The sequence below is a fragment of the Carcharhinus amblyrhynchos genome, chromosome 5 (genome assembly GCF_965287045.1).
Source record: "Carcharhinus amblyrhynchos chromosome 5, sCarAmb.v2.hapA, whole genome shotgun sequence".
Classification (NCBI taxonomy): Eukaryota; Metazoa; Chordata; class Chondrichthyes; order Carcharhiniformes; family Carcharhinidae; genus Carcharhinus; species Carcharhinus amblyrhynchos.
The window spans coordinates 93996280-94016840 of record NC_137328.1 but is presented as its reverse complement, the minus strand read 5'-3'; positions in this window follow the sequence as shown (position 1 = coordinate 94016840).

Below are 20561 nucleotides of genomic sequence, written 5' to 3'. Positions count from 1 at the left end.
TGTGGGTTTGGAAGGTGCTGTTTGAGGATCTTTGGAGAATTGCTGCAGTGTACATTGTAGATAGTTTTCCCTCTCATGGCTTTGGAGAATTGTGCCCCTGTTGCTGGCTAGGGGAGTCAGTTCTGACAACGAAACCTCAGTAGCTTCCCTCATCATAACTGGCTGCCAAGCCGCTCCCTCTCCTCATGGTCTCGAGCACGTGCGCCTGCTGCCAACAACCATCACCTTCCTTGTCAACAGTTGGCAGGTCATCCAATCATGATCTGATTTTGCTCTGCACATGTGGATGTTTGAGCCTATCAGCAGCAAATGCAGAGTAATCAGCCTCCAATCGGATGCCCTGCTAACTGTTGACTCCAGCCATGATGAACAGTTGCTGTGCCAGGAATGATGTGTTTCAATGTAAATCCACCTCTGCTACAATCTAATGTTAATTCCTATGCTGTCAACATTTGTCAATCATAGAATAAAATTACACAGAGTGTACAGCACAAAAACAAGACATTGCTTGCGATTTCTACTGGCATATTGCTTAGATTTTCTAAATATTTCTTCCTCTGGGATTCAGTGTTTCTACAAGTACATTGTGGGTTTTTTTATATAAGGTCCTATTTGAGACAAAGGTTATTAATACAAAACTAAAATAAGAATGCTGATACCTCTTGCCCTTCACGTGACCTGATCACTTCTTCAAACTCCGTTCCTTGGTAGACCATTAGCATCTGACCTTTGCTTTTATAATTCTCAATGATTGATCCTCAGGAAGAGTCTCAGGTTCATTTCCCCAATATCCTCACGTCAGTGGTTTCCAAATTCAACGTAATCCTTTCCACCTCCATTGCCCCCAGTCCACCACTACCCACTTTGTATCTGACCCTTTCTCCTGTATCTCTTTCATACCTCTCTCTTGCCTGTTGCTCACCATGAATTTGGTTATCTCAATTTCTCTATTCTTGTTGGCCTGAACCTTTCTTTCTCTTGGAACTTGTAGTTCTAGATTCTCTCAGTGACCCTTGGCCAGAATTGAACCAGGTCCCTGTGTTGTGAGGCAATAGTGCTAACCATTGTGCCATCGTATCGTCAGTTACCTATGGTCTATTTCTGCTTCTGTGAAAAGGCACCGAGTATATCATCCCTCATCTAACCCAATTCGAAAGACTGCCCATGCCGTATCAAATCAATTTAAGACCTTCTTCTTCACTGTAATTTTCAAAACCCACCTCCGCCTTCTTCCAACCTGTGTGGAAAACCTTTCCAGAAATATGCCTCAGTTTCAACTTTTGCTTGTCTTATCCAGATTACTGTTTGCAACCGACCCACCCAGCTCAGTTCAGGGTTTAAAATCACTGCATCGCTGTGTGTCAGGCACCCGGTTCCAAAATCAATTTGCCTTGTTACAACTGTTCCCCTTCAGATCTCTTCCACAATGCCCGAGTCTGCACCAAAATGTTTTACTTCCTTTTCAGTCCCTTACAACATTTTAAACTTTTGAGGCATTCTTTTACATAAATTGTTATTCCTCCAAAATCTGTTCATTATCTGTTGAAGACCAACCACAATTCCTTCCATTTGGTGATTAAGTGACACAAACACAACATTTTCACAATCATAATTGTTGAAACCCCCATGATCTGTGGAACATCCTTCCTCACTATCAAACCACTAAAGCTTATTTCTGAGATCCAACTTAATTCTATTTTAATATTTGACATTATCTAAATATACTTTAAAATGAACAGAGTTATCAATCTGGAACAAGCCTACTTGAAGTATTTATGTCTTCCAGGCAATGTTTATGTCATTGAAATAAAATTATTGTAGAATTCTGACTTGCTGAAAATTAATCTCAGGGATTGTTACCATGGTATATATGTGCCTTGTTCAAGGCTCTTCTGCATCATTCATCTGTATTATTTTGAATGTTGTTATAGCTTCTACTTGCCCAATATACTGGGCAGCAGCGAGTCCACAATCCGTCCAGATATTTGAAAGGTACAAATTGCCATTTATGGACTCCCCTGCTCCAGCTTTCCTTATGAAACATTTTTGGTGAAAATAGGCAGTTACAACAGGAAGAATATGATTGTTAGATCGAGATTATTTCAACCCCTGGACATAGCTACAGGGGCAGTGCACTAAACGCAACAATCTTTTGCTGCTTGACAATGGCATTTTCTCCATCATAAGCTCAAAGTGGGGATGCTTGCTAATGACTGTACAGTATTCAGCTCCAATCACAACTCCTGGCAATTGGTGTTCACATGCAACACTCTCCTTCCTTCTCCCCTATATACTCTATGTATGGTATGTTTTGTCTGTACAGTGTACAAGAGACAATACTTTTCACTATATCCCAATACGTATGACAATAATAAATCCAATCAAATCAAATCAAACCCTGGTCAACAGGCTTGGGTTAATAAATGGCAACTAACAAAAATCAACAGGGCTAAAATTAACAGCCATTTGGACAAGTGTGGATCCTTTTAGATGTGCTAAAAGCAAATACTATTTAACTAATTTGAATTGTCTCATGAAGTAACAGTACCATGTAAAAGGCTTGTTCGCCAAGTTGAAGCCCATGAAATGTATACAAGATGTGGAGATGCCGGTGCTGGACTGGGATAAACACAGTAAGAAGTCTTCTTACACAGTGAGACTTCTTACTCAGTAACGAGGAAAAGAGATTAATGGTGAATAGTTCATTTTTGAACTAAAGTGCCATTACTTTTCTCGATCAATATTAACAACCTTGGGGGGAATTTTCCTGTTTCGCCTGTCAGGGCAATCGTAGCGAGCAGGGGTAGGGGTCGGGAGGAGGCTATGCAAAGGTCTGTTGACCACGATTTCTTGGTTGTGGGGTGAACGCGGCTGGAAAATCCCACCCCTTTAACTTTGGTCTGCATGGCACAATTTCAAAATGTGTTGGTGACACAAAACTGAAATATTGTGAACAATAAGGAGGATGGAGCTAGATTTCAGGAGCACATAGGTAGACTGGTGGAATGGGCACACATGTGACAGACAAAATTTAGGCAAAGTGATTCATTTTGGTGGAAGAACGAGGAAAGGCAATATGAAAGATGGAACTCAGATCGAGGTGCAGGAGCAGAAGGACTGTGCCAGGACATACTTCTAAAAAATTAAACAATAATCAATAAATTAAATAAAAATTACAGGGTGACAGCCTCTGGTGGGCACTGTAACTAAAAGACAGAAGGAAACTTAATTAATTAAACCAATTTGTCATTACTGGGGTGATGATGTGCCTGAGCTCCAGTGGTGTATACCAGTTGCACAAGTGTACTGGGATATATATGCACAAATCATGGAAGATGGCAGGCAGTTTTAGAAAATAGCAAATAAGGCATACAGGTCTCGTAAACAGAGGCATAGAGTATGAAAGTAAGCAGATTATAGTGAGCATTTATAAAACACTGGTTTGGCTTCAACTTTGCCATGGATTTTCATCTTCGAGGCAAGTAGCGAGAGTTGGGAAAATTTTCACATCGGCCTATCCACCTCAGAAGAAAATGCCTGCAAGGATGTGAATTTCAATGTTGTGCTTAGTGCCTATCCAGCATCCCCTACTTATCAATTTTAACCCTTCTGGTGTCTGAGTTACCTTCTCTTTCATCATGGCCTGGGCAGTATCTTTATCCTTTGTAAAATCCGGTGAAAAGTATTCATGTAACTCAGCTACGCCACATGCACAAATCTCATTTTGGTTCCCACTCAGCATTACTCCACTGCCTTACTATTTATACACCTACAGAAAACTTTGGGATTCCCTTTCATGTTGGCAGCCAGGCTCTTTTCATATTTCTTCTTTGCTTCTTTTATTTGCTTTTTCACCTGTGCTCTGAACCTTCTATATTCAGCCTGGTTCTCAACTGTATTTTCAATCTGACATCTGTCAAAAGCACAAGTTTTTTTTCTACCCCTCTTTGCTTCCTAAGAGCTCTTGATTTGTTTGCCCTTGCTTTCCCTTTCAAGGGAATATACCATGACTGTGCCCAAACCTTCTCTTCTTTAAAGGTAGCCCATTGTTCAGCTACTATTTTTCCCTGCTAATCTTTACCTCTAATACATTCACTCCAGATCCACAATGAATTGGCATTCCCCCAGTTTATTATTCTTACTTTGGATTGTTCTTTCTCCTTTTTTGTAGCTAGCCTAAACATTATGATACAATGATCACTGTTTCCCAAACATTTTCCAGTTGATATTTTATCCACTTGTTCCACCTCATTCCCAATAACCAAATCTGGTAGTGCCTCCTTTCTCACTGGATTAGAAAGATACTGTTGTACAAAATTTTCCTGTACATACTCTAGGAGATCTTGCCCCTCTCTACTACTATCCCAGTCTGTATTCTATAAAGTCCCCATTATAGCCTTTAATTGTGGCACCTTTCTGTAATTCCCCTGCAAACCTCTCTCTCCATTTCAGTCCAAGTGGTGACCAATAGACGTTAAAGAGACATGTAATTGCATTTTTTTGTTCCTTAGCTTTCGTCAAATCAATTCTACCTTTGACCCCTCTGCAACATCCCTTTTTTTCTGGCACTGCAATTCTCCCCTTAATCAATCACTCATTTCTAACCCTTTCCACTTTTTAATATTTAACCCCAGTCCTGCTCTTCTTTGAGCCAGGTGTACAGACAGAAGAGAGACCTGATTTCCCTTTTATCACCTGTCTGTAAGCAGGGTTTAAAAAAAAATAGATTTGATTTCAGGGCTGATAATGTCTGAGTTATTACTGTTTGAAAGAACTACCATCCATACTGTGGTTCAGGTATTGGGGTGGTGATATCTAGGGAGCCACACTAGCAAGGTGAACTTATCAGATGTAAATTACATCCCTTTTGAAATGGGCTAGGTCAATCCCAGGTGTGGTACAAGTCTCTTAGTATCTCTGTGATGTGGAGATGCCAGTGTTGGACTGGGATAAACACAGTAAGAAGTCTCACAACACCAGGTTAAAGTCCAACAGGTCTATTTGGGAGCAAAAGTCACTAGCTTTCGGAGTGCTGCTTCTTAACCTGTTGGAATTTAATCTGGTGTTGTGAGACTTCTTATAGCATCTCTGTGAGCATAGTGGGTTCTGATGTGCCATCTCCTGATGTTTTCACCCTCAAGGATGCACTGCAATGACACCAGCTGCTGCTCAAGTTCCAAAACCTGGAAACATGGCATTAGGGAAACCTTTTTTACACAGCGAGTGGTTAGAATCTGCAATGTACTGTCTGAGAGGAGACAGATTTAATCAGGCCTTCAAAATGAAGATAGAATTTGCAGGGTTACAGAGGAAAGGTGGGAGTGTGTGATGACTGAGCTGCTTTTGCAAAGAGCCAGCAGAGACACAAAGAGTCAAATGCCCCCCTCCCCCCGCACCGTGCTGTACCCATTTTAAAATTCTATAACATTTACACCACTCAAGGGGCAGAATATGCCTATCTCCAACGTGAACAAGAATTTCCCCATAGCATTTAGCAACATCATCGTCAACGTTGTTACAATCCCAGTTGATGTTATAGCTGGATTGGAAGATCCCAGAGTGGAATGCTATTTTCCATCAGCAATTTACATTCCAAAATCCACTTCAGGTTTTCCAAATTACTTTTTCAGCCAAAGTGTCCACTTTTAACAATGAATCCAGTACCAGGTTTTACCTTTCATGATTTCTTTGTCTTGACTCTGTACAACATTTCTAAATTGCTTTAATTTTTTCCCTGAACACTGCCTCCTCACATTAATTCTGGTTACTGCAACTGTCTCTTTAACTCAGAAATTTAATTTACTTTTCCCATTAAGTCTCCTGAACAATACTTTGGTCTTTGTTCTTTTAACTTCAGTCTTTTTATGGCATTCTTTCTATCCCAATTCCATGGTTTTCTGGACAGCATCTGCTTCTTTCAGGAGGCTGGCTCTTTGCGGCTTCCATGTCCTGTCCAGTTTCTGCTGGCAGAGTTGAGAGATGTTCATTCCCCAATGTGGTATCTTCAACAATAAACAAATTCAACTAAAAACTAAATTCAAAAACCTTTCTATCTTAAAAGGCTCCCAGTTGCTAAGGTCACATGCTTCTTCCTTTTATTTGTTCTTCATGCTGTGACCCTCTCTAAGCACATTAGAAGCAGTTAAAATTTAAACCAACCTCCACGCAAAAACATCTCCAACGATAGCTTTTACCCTTTACACAGAAACATTAAATTAAACCAACTTAAAACCCACAGTATTTCAAATGTCATCTCTTCAATACCCTGTATAAATGAAGCATAACATCCCTATTTTTGTATTAAATTCCCCTTGCAATAAATTATAATTCAATTAGCTTTACGAGTTACTTCCTGTACCTGCATATTAGCCTTTTGGGATCTAGGCAACAGAACATTCAGATCCCTCAGCATCTCAGAGCTTTGCAATCTCTCACCATTTAGATAATTTGGTTACTTTTCATTCTTCCTGACAAAAAGGACAATTTCACATTTTTCCACATTGTATTCCATTTGCCAAATCTTAACCTATCCATCTCGCTTTGTAGCCTCCTTGTGTCCTTTCCACAACTTACTTTCCTATCTCATTTTGTGCCACCAGCAAATTCAGCAACTGTGTCTTTGCTCCCTCCACCCAAGTAATTTACATAAATGGTAAAAGGTTGAGGCGCCAGTACTGATGCCTGTGATACACCACTCGCCAACCAGAGAAAAACCCATTCATGCCTATTTTGTTTCCCTAACAGTTAGCTAATTTTCTATCCATGCCAATATGTTATCCCCTGCACCATAACTTTATATTTTCTGCAATTAGCTTTGAAGAGGCACCTTATCAAATGCCTTCTGGAAATCTAAGTACAGTACATCCATTAATTCCCTTTTATCCACAGCACATTCAACTCCATCAAAGGACTCCAATAAATTGGTTAAATGTGATTTCCCTTTCGTAAAACCATGTTGACACTTCCTGATTGCCTTGATTTTTCTTCCAGGTGCACTGGCATAACATCTTTAATAATAGCGCTTCCAACATTTTTCCTATGACTAATGTTAAGCTAATTGGCCCATAGTTTCCTACTTTCTGTCCCTCTCCCTTTTTGAATAAAGGAGCATGACATTAGCTATTTTCCAATCTAATGGAACCATCTTATTGTAGCTTGGTGTCAAATTATATTTGCTAACAATCCTGTGAAGAATCTTGGGTAGACTTACCCTGTTAAAGCCGCTATGTAAATGCAAGTTTTCACAGAAAAATTCTCAAACTGTCTTCACATTGCTGGAGTAAAATTTCTACTGGCAAATGATCTTGCTTTAAAAAATATAATGTAATCAACACAGAGGTGAAGATAGACTGAAGGTCCTGGTCCAGATGGAATGCTGAGGTACTTGGACAATTAAACAATTAAATTGGACATGTTTCGATGTGCATTTTTAGTAAATCCTTGAAAACACAGAATGTGCCTGTGGATTGGAGGAAAACAAATGTAATACTGATCTATAAAGAAGCAGGCTTACATCCATTATAAGGAGCATTACAATGTTGTCATGAAGGTGTAACGATGAACTATTCCACAGGAATAAGAGGAAGACGGCATAGTTCCATTGAAGAGATGGCATGCCTGACAAATCTCTTGGAGTTCTTTGAGAAGGTAGCAAACATGGTGGAGGTTAGATATTTAGATTTCAGCAAAGCTGTTGATACAGTGTCACACAAGATGCTGGATGGCATAGCATAGGTGGACTTCTTCTGAAATCAATTAATAATAGATGACAATAGAGGAACCAAAGGGTGGTTGTATATAAAGCTGTTTTGGTTGGAAGGCAGTAATAGGTAGGATGTCTCAGGGATCAATGTTGGAGATGTTGTTGCAAAGTTCATAAATTATTTGGCAATGGAAAAACTTTCCCTCATTTTCAGATGATACCAGGCAGGAAGAGATTGTAAACAACAGGCAAAAGACTAACTGAATCTAGAGGAACTTGAATAAATTCAGGGGCTGGACTGACAATTGGCAGATGTCATTTATTGTGGACAAATGCATAATTAGGAAACGATAACAAACTGTGATTCATGAAGTAATACAATAGGGTTATTTTGCAAGACACAATACAGGAAAAACATTTTCATGCTTTTGTGAACAGACTGCTGAAACTATTGACAATGGTGTATAGCAACAATAAAGAGAGCCAATAAAACTTTTAGGATGTATAGCTAAAAAAGATTAATTTTCAAGTGATTCTGTGTTTGAACAGAGCCTTTGTCTGGCTCCAGCTGTCATTGGATGTAGAATTCTGACCATCATAATATGAAGAAGACATAGCACTGGAGAGAGGGGAGGAAAGAACAACTAAATTGATAGCTAAGGTCAGGCACCTGAAGAATCGGGGATGTTGCAGAATCTGGAAGATCACTGGAGAAGGGAAAGTTTGGGGTCTTATTGGAATATGAAAGTTTCTAGTTGTATTGAAAAACTAAAAGGCAGTATACTCAACAGGTGCTGCAATAAATGGTATCTTATGGAAGGGTAGGCTGAAAATATAGTTTAGATTTAGCTAGTTGCATGTAAAAGGTGCCTGGGATTTACTTCCAAGGGGGGCAGTGAGGGCTAATTATATCAGAGATAATTGGTTAAGCAAGTGAAGAATTGCTGAAGGTATTCAGAAATATTAGTAATACATTTCCTAGACATTGACTAGGGGAATTTCACAGTAACTTCATTGCAGTGTTAATGTAAGCCTTATAAGGTTATTGCAGAAGGTAAGGGGGCATGGAGTTGGGGGTAGGGTGTTAGCGTGGATAGAGGACTGGTTGTCAAATAGGAGGCAGAGAGTGGGGGTCAATGGGTGCTATTCGGATTGGCGGATGGTGACTAGTGGAGTGCCCCAGGGGTCGGTGCTGGGGCCTCAGCTATTTACCATTTATATAGATGATCTGGAGGAGGGAACCGAGTGTAGGGTGTTGAAATTTGCTGATGACACCAAAATTGGTGGAAAGGCAAATTGTGCGGAGGGTGGGGAGAGTCTACAGAAGGATCTAGATAGGCTGGGCGAATGGGCCAGGAAATGGCAAATGGAATTTAATGTTGGCAAGTGCGAGGTGGTCCACTTTGGTAGGAATAATGGTAGGAAGGATTATTACTTACGTGGCGAAAAACTGCAGCAGGCGACGGTGCAGAGGGACCTCGGGGTCCTTGTGCATGAGTCGCAAAAACCCAGCCTGCAGGTGCAGCAGGTGGTCAGGAAGGCGAATGGGATGCTGGCCTTCATAGCGAGGGGGATTGAATATAAAAGTAGGGAGGTCTTGCTGCGGCTGTATAGGGCATTGGTGAGGCCGCAGCTGGAGTACTGTGTGCAGTTTTGGGCGCCGTACTTACGCAAGGATATTTTGGCCTTGGAGGGAGTGCAGAGGAGGTTTACTAGGCTGATGCCGGAGTTGAGGGGGTTGAGCTATGACGAGAGGCTGAATAAATTAGGCCTGTACTCGTTAGAGTTTAGAAGAATGAGGGGAGATCTCATTGAGACGTATAAGATGATGAATGGGATGGATAGGATAGAGGTGGAGAGACTCTTCCCGCTCAGAAAGGATAGTAGGACTAGGGGGCACAGCCTCAAGATAAAGGGGGGGCAGTTCAGAACGGAGTTGAGGAGGAACTTCTTCACTCAAAGGGTGGTGAATCTCTGGAATTCTCTGCCCGTTGAAGTGGTGGAGGCTACCTCGCTAAATATTTTTAAGACGCGGGTTGATGGGTTTTTGATAAGAGAGGGGATTAAGGGTTATGGGGAGAGGGCGGGAATGTGGAACTGACCCAAGACAGATCAGCCATGATCTTATTGAATGGTGGGGCAGGCTCGAAGGGCTAGTTGGCCTACTCCTGCTCCTATTTCTTATGTTCTTCTTATGTTCTTTATGACTTGTGAAATGGACCACAATGTTCTTTCCAGTATTGGAAAATCCAATGTACAGAAATAATGCAGGAAAATGGGCACGTTATGAAGTACAGAAGCAGAAAGGAAATTAGTTATGGGATTTGTGTCTTTACTAAATACATTATACATCATGAAGAAAATGAGACGCCTATGAATCAGTGTAAACTAAAGATGTGCAGGTAAGTTTCAACATAATGCAACTTCTTTACAAAATGCATACACACATGTCCCGGTGTATAAAAAATGCAAGAAGCTACTTAAGAGGGAAATCAGGAGGGCTAAAAGAAAGCATGAGGTTGCTTTGGCAGACAGAGTGAAAGAAAATCCAAAGAGCTTCCATAGGTATGTTAGGAGCAAAAGGATATTGAGGGATAAAATTGGTCCTCTTGAAGACCAGAGTGGTCGACTGTGTATGGAACCAAAAGAGTTGGGGGAGATACTAAATGGGTTTTTTGCATCCGTATTTACTGAGGAAATGGGCATGGAGTCTATGGAAATTGGGCAAACAGGTAGGGAGGTCATGGAACCTTTACAGATTAAAGAGGAGGAGGTGCTGGCTGTCTTGAGGCAAATCAGAGTGGATAAATCCCCAGAACCGGACAGGGTATGCCCACGGACCTTGAGAGAGGCTAGTGTTGAACTTGCAGGGACCCTGGCAGACATAGTTAAAATGTCAATATTCACAGGGGAGGTGCCAGATGATTGGAGGGTGGCTCATGTTGTTCCATTGTTTAAAGAAGTTTCCAAAAGAAATCCAGGAAATTATAAGCCAGGAAGTTTGATGTCGGTGGTGGGCAAGTTATTGGAAGGTGTGATAAGGGATCGGATCTACAAATATTTGGATAGACAGGGACTTATTAGGGAGAGTCAACATGGCTTTGTGCGTGGTAGGTCATGTTTGACCAATCTATTAGAGTTTTTCGAGGAGGTCACCAGGAAAGTGGATGAAGGGAACGTGGTGGATGTTGTCTACCTGGATTTCAGCAAGGCCTTTGACAAGGTCCCTCAGGGGAGGTTTGTTAGGAAGGTTCAGTTGCTAGGTATACATGGGGAGGTAGTAAATTGGATTAGACACTGGCTCAATGGAAGAAGCCAGAGATTGGTTGTGGAGGATTGCTTCTCTGAGTGGAGGCCTGTGACTAGTGGAGTGCCGCAGGGATCGGTGTTGGGTCCGTTGTTGTTTGTCATCTATATCAATGGTCTGGATGATAATGTGGTAAATTGGATCAGCAAATTTGCTGATGATACAAAGACTGGAGGTGTAGTGGACAGTGAGGAAGGTTTTTAAACCTTGCAGAAGGATTTGGACCAACTAGAAATATGGGCTGAAAAATGGCAGATGGAATTTAACACAGACAAATGTGAGGTATTGCGCTTTGGAAGGACAAACCAAAGTAGAACGTACAGGCTAAATGGTAGGACTCTGAAGAGTGCAGTTGAACAGAGGAATCTGGGAATACGGGTACAGAATTCCCTAGAAGTGACATCACAGGTGGATAGGGTTGTAAAGAGTGCTTTTGGTACATTGGCCTTTATAAATCGGAGTGTCGAGTATAAAAGTTGGAGTGTTATGGTAAGGCTGAATTTAGAGTATTGTGTACAGTTTTGGTCACCTAGTTACAGGAAGGATGTAAATAAGGTTGAAAGAGTGCAGAGAAGGTTCACAAGGATATTGCCAGGACTTGAGAAGCTGAGTTACAGAGAGAGATTGAATAGTTTAGGACTTTATTCCTTGGAGCTTAGAAGAATGAGGGGAGATTTGATAGAGGTTATAAGATTTTGATGGGTATAGATAGAGTGAATGCAAGCAAGCTTTTTTCACTGAGACTAGGGGAGAAAGAAACCAGAGGGCATGGGTTAAGTGTGAAAGGAGAAAAGTTTAAAGGGAATATTAGGGGGGGCTTCTTCACACAGAGTGGTGGGAATGTGGAATGAGCTGCTGGATAAAGTGGTAAATGCGGGGTCATTTTTAACATTTAAGGAAAACTTGGACGGGTTCATGGATGAGAGGAGTGTGGAGGGATATGGTTCAAGTGCAGGTCAGTGGGACCAAGAAAAAAATGGTTCGGCACAGACAAGAAGGGCCAAAAGGCCTTTTTCTGTGCTGTAATGTTCTATGGTTGATTTTCAGTTGTGCCTGATGTTCCAATGTGCTTGGAAGTGTGAAACCTTTTGAGTTAATTCCGTAAAATTATTGAAATTATGAGTCAATTTGGCACCTTTGATAACAGTCCTTGAAAGATTATCTTTCTCCACAAAATTTGTGTGAAGAGGAAAATTTTAAACAAATGCAAAGCCAAAATAGCCTTGTAATGATGCTCAACTTGTCTAAATATGCTGTAAGAGGATTAAAAATTATTGTTTTGGCATGCCCATCAATGGCATTATATTAGATTGCATATGCATGTTGCAAACAGGACCTCAGTCCTATTTCTCCAATGTTTTCTGCCACCACCTGCTGATGTACTGTTCAACTGCACATTGGGCACCATTTATGAATACGTTAGAACTTTCTCTTATTCAATATTAACACAGAAAGATAACTATTTCACTTAGCTCCCACAAAAATTTGTCATCCCACATGCCAAATCAATGCCTTTACCTAGCTGTTTGCTCAGGTTAAATCCCCCAGTGTTTTACTCACCCTTGAAGCAAGCTTCAAATCCTAATTTTTGGCTTGTCACTGCTTCTGTACCTACGTAATACTCTGTGGTATCATCCAATTACTTCTGTGCCTTACTCACTCTGTCACTGAAACCATTCATCTGTGCTTTTCATGCATCAGGGCTTGGTTTCTCCTCTGTCTGCTTCCCAAACTCTGTATTAACTGAAATGCATCCAAATCTCTAGGGTTATATCTTACCTTATTTAAGAGTCCCACAACTTATTGTTCCCATATTCTCACCATCCATTGGCCTCTCATCTTCCAGCACAACAATTTTAAAATCCAAAACCTTGTTTTGAAATCCTTAATTTTGTTTTCACATCTGGTCTATGCGTCACTAAACACAGATGTCATTCCCAAATGCATCTTTACAACCCTGTATCCTAGCCTCTATCTACTTGATTGGATTTCCTCTGCCCCCTGCCCCGCTGCCAAATCAGGAAGTTTCCCAGCACAATCTTTCCATCTCTTCCACATAAATCCAACCCAATACATCTAATCAGCATGAACATTTTGTAATTTTGACTATGAAGTTAAATTGTATCAATGTCTAGCCTATACCAATGTTTCCTAAAATATATTTTCTTCAAAAGTTCCACTTCTATCTGTTATCCTCCTGGTCTGGCGTTATTTCTACTAATGGTTAATACCTAATTGTTATTCACTCTGAGAAAATCCTGTACTGACACTTTCTGAGAGTTGTAATTCTTTGGCAACTATCTCACTGTTAACTCAGCGCAAGCTTTTCCTTGTTTGATATTGCTGCTAAATATGATTTAATTTACTAAATACTTCCTTCATTAAATGTGCAAATCTGGCATTATGTTGAAGTGAATTCCCAGACTGGGGATTGCTTTTGCCAATCTTGAGCATAAATTGAAAGAAAACCCATGAACTGCAACCACTAGTCTAAATTTACATTTGTTCTGAACTTGTATAAATGCAGGAAATTTGAGATGAACACTCTTCTAACGACAAATGTTACGAACTTTGTTGGATATTTTTAAGGGTGCAGTAATGAGGCAAAGTAGACTTTCACCGGCAGCTTTGTCCTGTCATCAACCTACCACCCAACCTACAAAGACAGCTTCACTCATCAACTTGGAACTGTACCAATGGAGGCACAATTGACGGATTCTAATGAATTGAGGGAAATTGGAGCAGCTGAGGCCCAGGTAGTTGGGATTGTCTTTGAAGTCAACACCCACACCACCCTCACCAACAATCAGCCTTTTAAAGGAAATTGATTCCATTGAGATTAATTGCCCTTTTTTTTCAATAAGGTAAACACCTAGGTCTGAGGAGAGTTGATGAGGTAATACAAGTGATTTAGTAAACAGTTACTGGTGTTTCATAAAGTGCCATATAAGGCCCACCACTCCCAGACACAGATCAGGGATGGCCACAGCAGCAGCCAACTGCTGAAACACACTAGTTAAAAGGTCCATTTTGATTTTCCGGGGACTTGGTTCCAATTGTATTGTTAAATATTGTTAGCTCATGTTGCCCTCACCCATTACCATGCCCCAGTTATGTCAACCCATGAACTTCCACCCACATCCATATATCCTACTTGCCAACCCTTAGGTTAGAGTTCGGTGCTTAGGTTAGAGGGATTAGCAGGTAAACGATGTTGGGATATGGGGGTAGGGCCTAGGTGGGATTGTGGTTGGTGTAGACCCGATGGGCCAAAGGGCCTCCTTCTGCACTGTAGGGTTCGATGATTCGAACCCATGACCCCCTATGGCCCCTTTTATGCCTTATGCTCACAGTGCCAATTTATGACCCATAAACCATTCCAAGCCAACTTAGAGCCAAGTCATAACAATCCATGCCCACTATCTCCTCACTTTGCTCTTACACCCTCCACGCCAACTCAACCAGCGGAAGACCTCAGGAGCTAGGCTGAGATGAAATAAAGTTCTAAGTAACAATTACAGGCTTCAATATGTATAAAAACACTCATTCATAAAAGTCCATTTAAATCCCTTGAATACTATCCCTTATAAAAACTAAACTAACACTTGTACTCATGACCCCACATCAAAGGCAGCTAATCGTTTAATGACCACTTGGGGCTCTCAATCAAAGTGTGAATGTACAGTCCACCGCTGTGATAATCACAGGTTATGGAAAAGTCAAGCAGTCTTAATGCTATTATAATAGCACTCAGATTTATATCTACAACCATTGATTGAAATCATAAACACTGAATTTTTCAACTCAGACCTCAGGCTTTTTTTTCAAAGTGCACAGAGCAGGGGACTTAGATAATTTGACAGCCTGACAGTTCCATAGACTTTATCTGCTCTTTGTTAGCATTTACATCCACTCTAAACATTTGTAACTCACTCTGTGGGCTAAGATCCTTGCTCCAGTGAAAATAGTTCTGTTTGAACTCAGCAATCCATCACCTCCTTTTCCTGTGAGGCCTCAAGATTGTTACAAATGGACCACTGCCTAATAGGCTAGGTGTTTTTCAACATAAACATCACCTTGAGGGACAGGTGATAGAACACAGTCCAACTGTTTGGAATATTCTGCTGTAACATAGCAAGACTGATTCTTCAGCACAAGTCTGGGTCAAATACAACCTCAGCATGCAGTGACACTTGGGCCTGAACATTCTCCTGTTGGGCACACATACTTGTCAGATTCAGAAGCAGACCCGAAACATGTTCCTGGCCATGTTCAGCCCAGGGTGCAATTTCCAGCTGGCTGGCCAATTAAAGGCCAGTCAGAGTGAAATGCACTCTGAAAAACTGAGCACTGCCAGGGAGGATAGGAAGATGATGAGCACCAAAAACAGGGAGATTACAGGCTGATGTTTCTAATGTGCTCCCTGAGGGGACAGCCCCTGTGGAGCAGTCTCAGGGAGCTGCTGACCTGTGAGAAATACATATTGACGTTAAAAACTATGCCACTTGTGTCCAGCTAGAACAGACTGCAGTTCCCAGACACATTTGTTAATTTTATTTCAGCAGTTTATCCCAACATGGATCCAGGTTGCTGCTAAAAGGTAAAGGCCGTCTGGACAATTGGCCCGTTCACCAACTGTGAAAGTAGACAGCTCACGTAAAGTTGCATTCAATTTGCCTCTTAATGAGTTAAATTGCCAGCTTGATCGCCAGCAGATGAACTTCCAACTGCGCATCTTGCTGCAGCCAAACATACAGATGGCCATCAGGCTGAGGACGACGTTTGGTATGATTGCATGCTCCCCACCCCCCTGCAAACCCCCTGCCGCCCCCATCTCTTGTCAAGAGACTTGTCATCATAGAATCCCTACAGTACAGAAGGAGGCCATTTGGCTCATCATGCCTGCACCAACCATAATCCCATCTAGGCTCTAAAGTACTAACTACTCTGCCATCGTGCTGCCCTATATATGTATATTGTGTCCTTGGAGAACTCTTCCATTTTAATTCTCCAAAGAGCAAGATAACTCAGGGATGAGGGTCAGAACTGCGCTGTGTGCAGCATCATAAAGAGCACCTGACGACCAGGTCCTTTCTAGTGATGGAGAGCAAGTGTCACTCAGTCAATGCCACAGCTACATTGCCTTCCCTGTGCTTGGTGCATACTCCAGCCCTTCCAAATCATATTTCAGGCACTTTGGGATAGTCAAACCTGTTGGTGAAGAAAGCAAAGATCAGTGAGTGCAGTTCCCAAAGAACATGACCTCATTCTTGCCGTGGTTTATTTTGTTTCCCAAGGCTATTTCGAACAGTTAACAGATGCTCATTAGTCTGCACACTAACAGCAGATTGGAGCAGATGGCGGTGATGTTATCACAGGGTGACTTTGACCTGAGCACCTGGAGTCACGGCGTTTTGATTGCAATTGTGGGTGTGGATAATGATCCATGATTTGAACATGGAGATGGGAGGTACACAACTCTTGGTTTCACATTCAGTGAAATATATTTTAAAATTTTACCCATTTGATAGTAGCCTGATAGACTTCTGGTTCAGTCTGACAGAGGCCATGTTTTCCTGTACTTGGTCATTCCAATGCCAGCTTATTCCAATCTTCCACAGGTGTCTCTAAAGACCACATGTTGCTACTTTTACGCAAAGGTGCCTGCTTCAGGTATAGGTCTTGTCTGCTTATACTGTGGCCTAAATCAATATGGCTGCAGGTAGTAGTGTGGACTTTCTGCATGGCTGCGATGCCATTGAATTTCCAGCCCTGGCATTATAATTTAGAGTTTCTTTATTAGTGTAGTAGGCTTACATTAACACTGCAATGAAGTTACCATAAAAATTCCCTAGTCGCCACACTCCAGCACCCGTTCGGGTACATTGAGAGAGAATTTAGCATGGACAATGCACCTAGCCAGCACATTTTTCCGACTGTGGGAGGAAACCGGAACATCCAGAAGAAAACCACACAGGCAGAGGGAGATCATGCAGACTCTGCACAGACAGTGACCCAAACCAGGAATCAAACCCAGGTCCCTGGCGCTGTGAGGTGGCAGTGCTATCCACTGTGCTGCTGTGCCATCCCACTGTGCTGCTGTGCCATCCCACAGAGAAAATGGATTGGGTTTAATATAGCCGCAATGGTGGGAACCGTGCCCATTGGACAGGCTTAATCATGGGAGAGATCCTGTGTCAGTCCCCTGGCAGTCACCTCCACCCAATTATGTCATAGACAGATGTTGTGGACACATGATTCCAGACTACTCACAGTGGGATGTTAGTTAGGCTTGTCAATGAGCCAACTGCAACGCAATTCATTGGCAGCTCAGGAATCATATGGTAGCTATAAAGCTTTTCTGTGTCTACTCGTAGCCCCCCAGCAAACCCTCTTGGGTTTGCCAGCAGCTTCTTGGGAGGGGTTCCACACTATCAGCATTCGGTGCCCAATTAAAAAAACTGGCATCAGAAAGGTGTAGAAGAAGCAGTGCTGACACCGAGCAGCTCCCTTGCCTCCTACATCTCTGTGTGACCCCCCACACCTCAATCCCAAATACCCTCAATCACCTTGAGCTGGGTCCCTTGGTAATTGTGGACTCTGCTGGGGGCAATGAAGATCTGCTGGCCTCTGATTGGCAGGTAGCTTTTGGCTGGTGTGTGCTGAATCTCAGGGTGTCTGAAGGGCACTAAATACCGTCAGATATATAGAACTGACAGAGGTCACTAATGGTTGAAGAGAAGAATAAGATCATAAGGGATCAGGATCTGAAATGAGAACCATTGGTAGAGGTGCTGTCACTATGATTAGATCAATAAAGAGGGCAACCCTTCAAACTGACAATATAATACAGGTGTTAGAGATGGATGGTGCAGTCAACAGTGACAAAGATTGCAGAGATAACAGAGAAATAATTCATGTTCAGTCACAAAGAATGCTATTTCTGTCTTTGATAAGTGCATTCCAGTGCCACTGGAGGGATAGAAAGTAAGTTAGAGGGATATAAATTATGTTTTATTCATTCAGGGGATGTGGGTGCCGCTGGCTGGGCCAGCATTTATTGCCCATCCCTAATTACCCTGTTAAGCACCAGATCAGAAACTCCAAGATATATTATGAAGTTAGCTTTGACATGAACTGTTTTTGATTTTGGTATTAGTGAACTTAAGGTGTTTCGCTCCGGGTGTGATCCTATTAACTTACTAGGAAGCTTTTATTAAAACAAACTTTATTCAAAAATAGTTTATGACAAAAACAACTTTTACCAGTTGAAATACTTAAACATGACAAGGTATAATTCTTAATTGCAAACTATCTATATTAGTTCCAATTTAAGCAATATCCCCGTTGACAGTCCTCTACAGAATCAGTTAGCCAAACACATAGGCTTATGTGGGTTGCTGGTCCTCTAGCCTTTTAACACCTCTGGACAGAGATACAGAGAGACACCTGTTTTCTGATTCTCAGACTGCAGCCTCCAAAGAAAGACCTGTCTTCCAGAGGAGAGAGAGAAGAGCTGCTGCTCATTCAAATTCAAACAGCAACTCCCTGCTCATCGCTCTGTAAGCCTAGCTCCTCCCATTCACATGATTTTCTTCTCATTAATCACTCGAAGTAAACCCAACTCTGAAACACCAGGGGACAAACCAACTATAACAAATCTCCATTAACTCAGATTGGAACAAACACCCCAATAATTAAGAGTAATTATAATTCTTTAAGTTCAGCATGTGGGCTGCTGGCTGCAGACAATCGGCAATGTAACGTAATCGGCAATTATACTGCAGAGCTGCAGTATAAAACAGTCCCTTCACAAGAAACATGACACAAATACATTTCTTAAAGGTACAGTATTGTCACAGCCCTCAAACTGAGTTGCTTGCTAGGCCATTTCAGATGGCATTTAAGAGTCAACATCATAGTTGTGGATCTGGAGTCATATGTAGGCCAGACCAGGTAAGGATGGCAGATTTCCATCCCTAAAGGATATTAGTGAATCAGGGTTTTTACAACAATTGCTGATGGTTTCATGGTCACCATTATACTTTTAATTCTAGATTTTTATAGAATTCAAATTTCACCATCTTCCTTAAGACCATAAGACATAGGAGGAGTAGGCCATTTGGCTCATCAAGTCTGTACTGCCATTCACTGAAATCATGATTGATCTGATGTGATAATTCTCAATTCCACTTTCCCATCTTATCCCCATAATTCTTGATTCTCTTAGTGAAAAGAGCATGCTGTGGTACGATTCGAATCTGGGTCCCCAGAACATTATCCTGAACCCAATGATAATGCCACTGGCTCCAGAATGCAGAAGAGATGGGAATAGAGCTGGGAATCAATGATGCATTTGAGTATCTCGGACACAAATTTTAAGTTGGAGAGAGACAATAGCAATACAGCGGAATAATATGAAATAATTTCTCATGAACTTTTGCTGTACTTATTCCATGGTTGTAATATACTTTGATAGTGAGAAGTTCAGAACTGTACACAATACTGTCAAATAAATATTTTGTTTGAATTCAATATCATCTCGCTTTAATCCTTCATGTTTCAATGTACAAAACAAAAAGTCCAATATTCAGCATGTCCATCATTAAAAAAAGCCCATCTCATTCACATTAGGTGGATTGGCCATATTAATTGCCCTATTAGGGGGACTCGCTAGGGTACATGCATGGGGTTATGGGGATAGGATCTAGATGAGATTATGGTTGGTGTAGACTCAATGGGCTAAACAGCCTTCTGCACAGTAGGATTCTCTGGTTCAAATGTTCTTGAAGGAAGGAAATAAGCCATCCTTACTGGGTTTGCTTAGGTGTGGCTCCAGGTCCACGACCATGTGATTGACTAATAATAGCCTTCTGTAATGGCCTAAAAAGCCACTCAGTTGTACCAAACTACAATAAAGTTAAAAAGGAATGAAACCAGAGCATTGAGCTAGGCACCAGAAATGTCAACGGCATATCCAGCCCTGTCGACCTTGCAAAGTCTTCTTTACTAACATCCAGTGGCTTGTGCCAAAACTGGGAGAGCTGGCCCACACACTATTCCACCAACAATCTGACAGTCAAACTCACTGAATCATACCTTACAAGAAATGTTCAGGAGAGACCACGTTCTGTTGTGAATATGTCCTGTGTCTCACAAGCCGGATGGATACACCAGAGGTAGCACAGTAGTATACAGGTAGGAGGGAATTGTCCTGAAAATCCTCAACATTTATCCGGGATCTCTTGCAATCTCATGGTATCAGGTCAAACATGGGCAAGGAAATCTCCTGTTGATGAATGCACACGCTTAAGCAGATGAACCCGTATTCCTCCATGTTGAAATGAAATTGAAGAAGCACTGACATTGGTATGAGTACAGAATGTATTCTGGGTGGGGGGACTTCAATGTCTATTACCAAGTGTGGCTCAGTCACACCACTAAGACTCGGCTAGTTCGGTCAGCAAAGGACAGAGCTGCCACACTGGGTCTACTATTGCGGAGACCATGCAGACACTATGACAACGGATGAATGAACACCGCTCGACAATC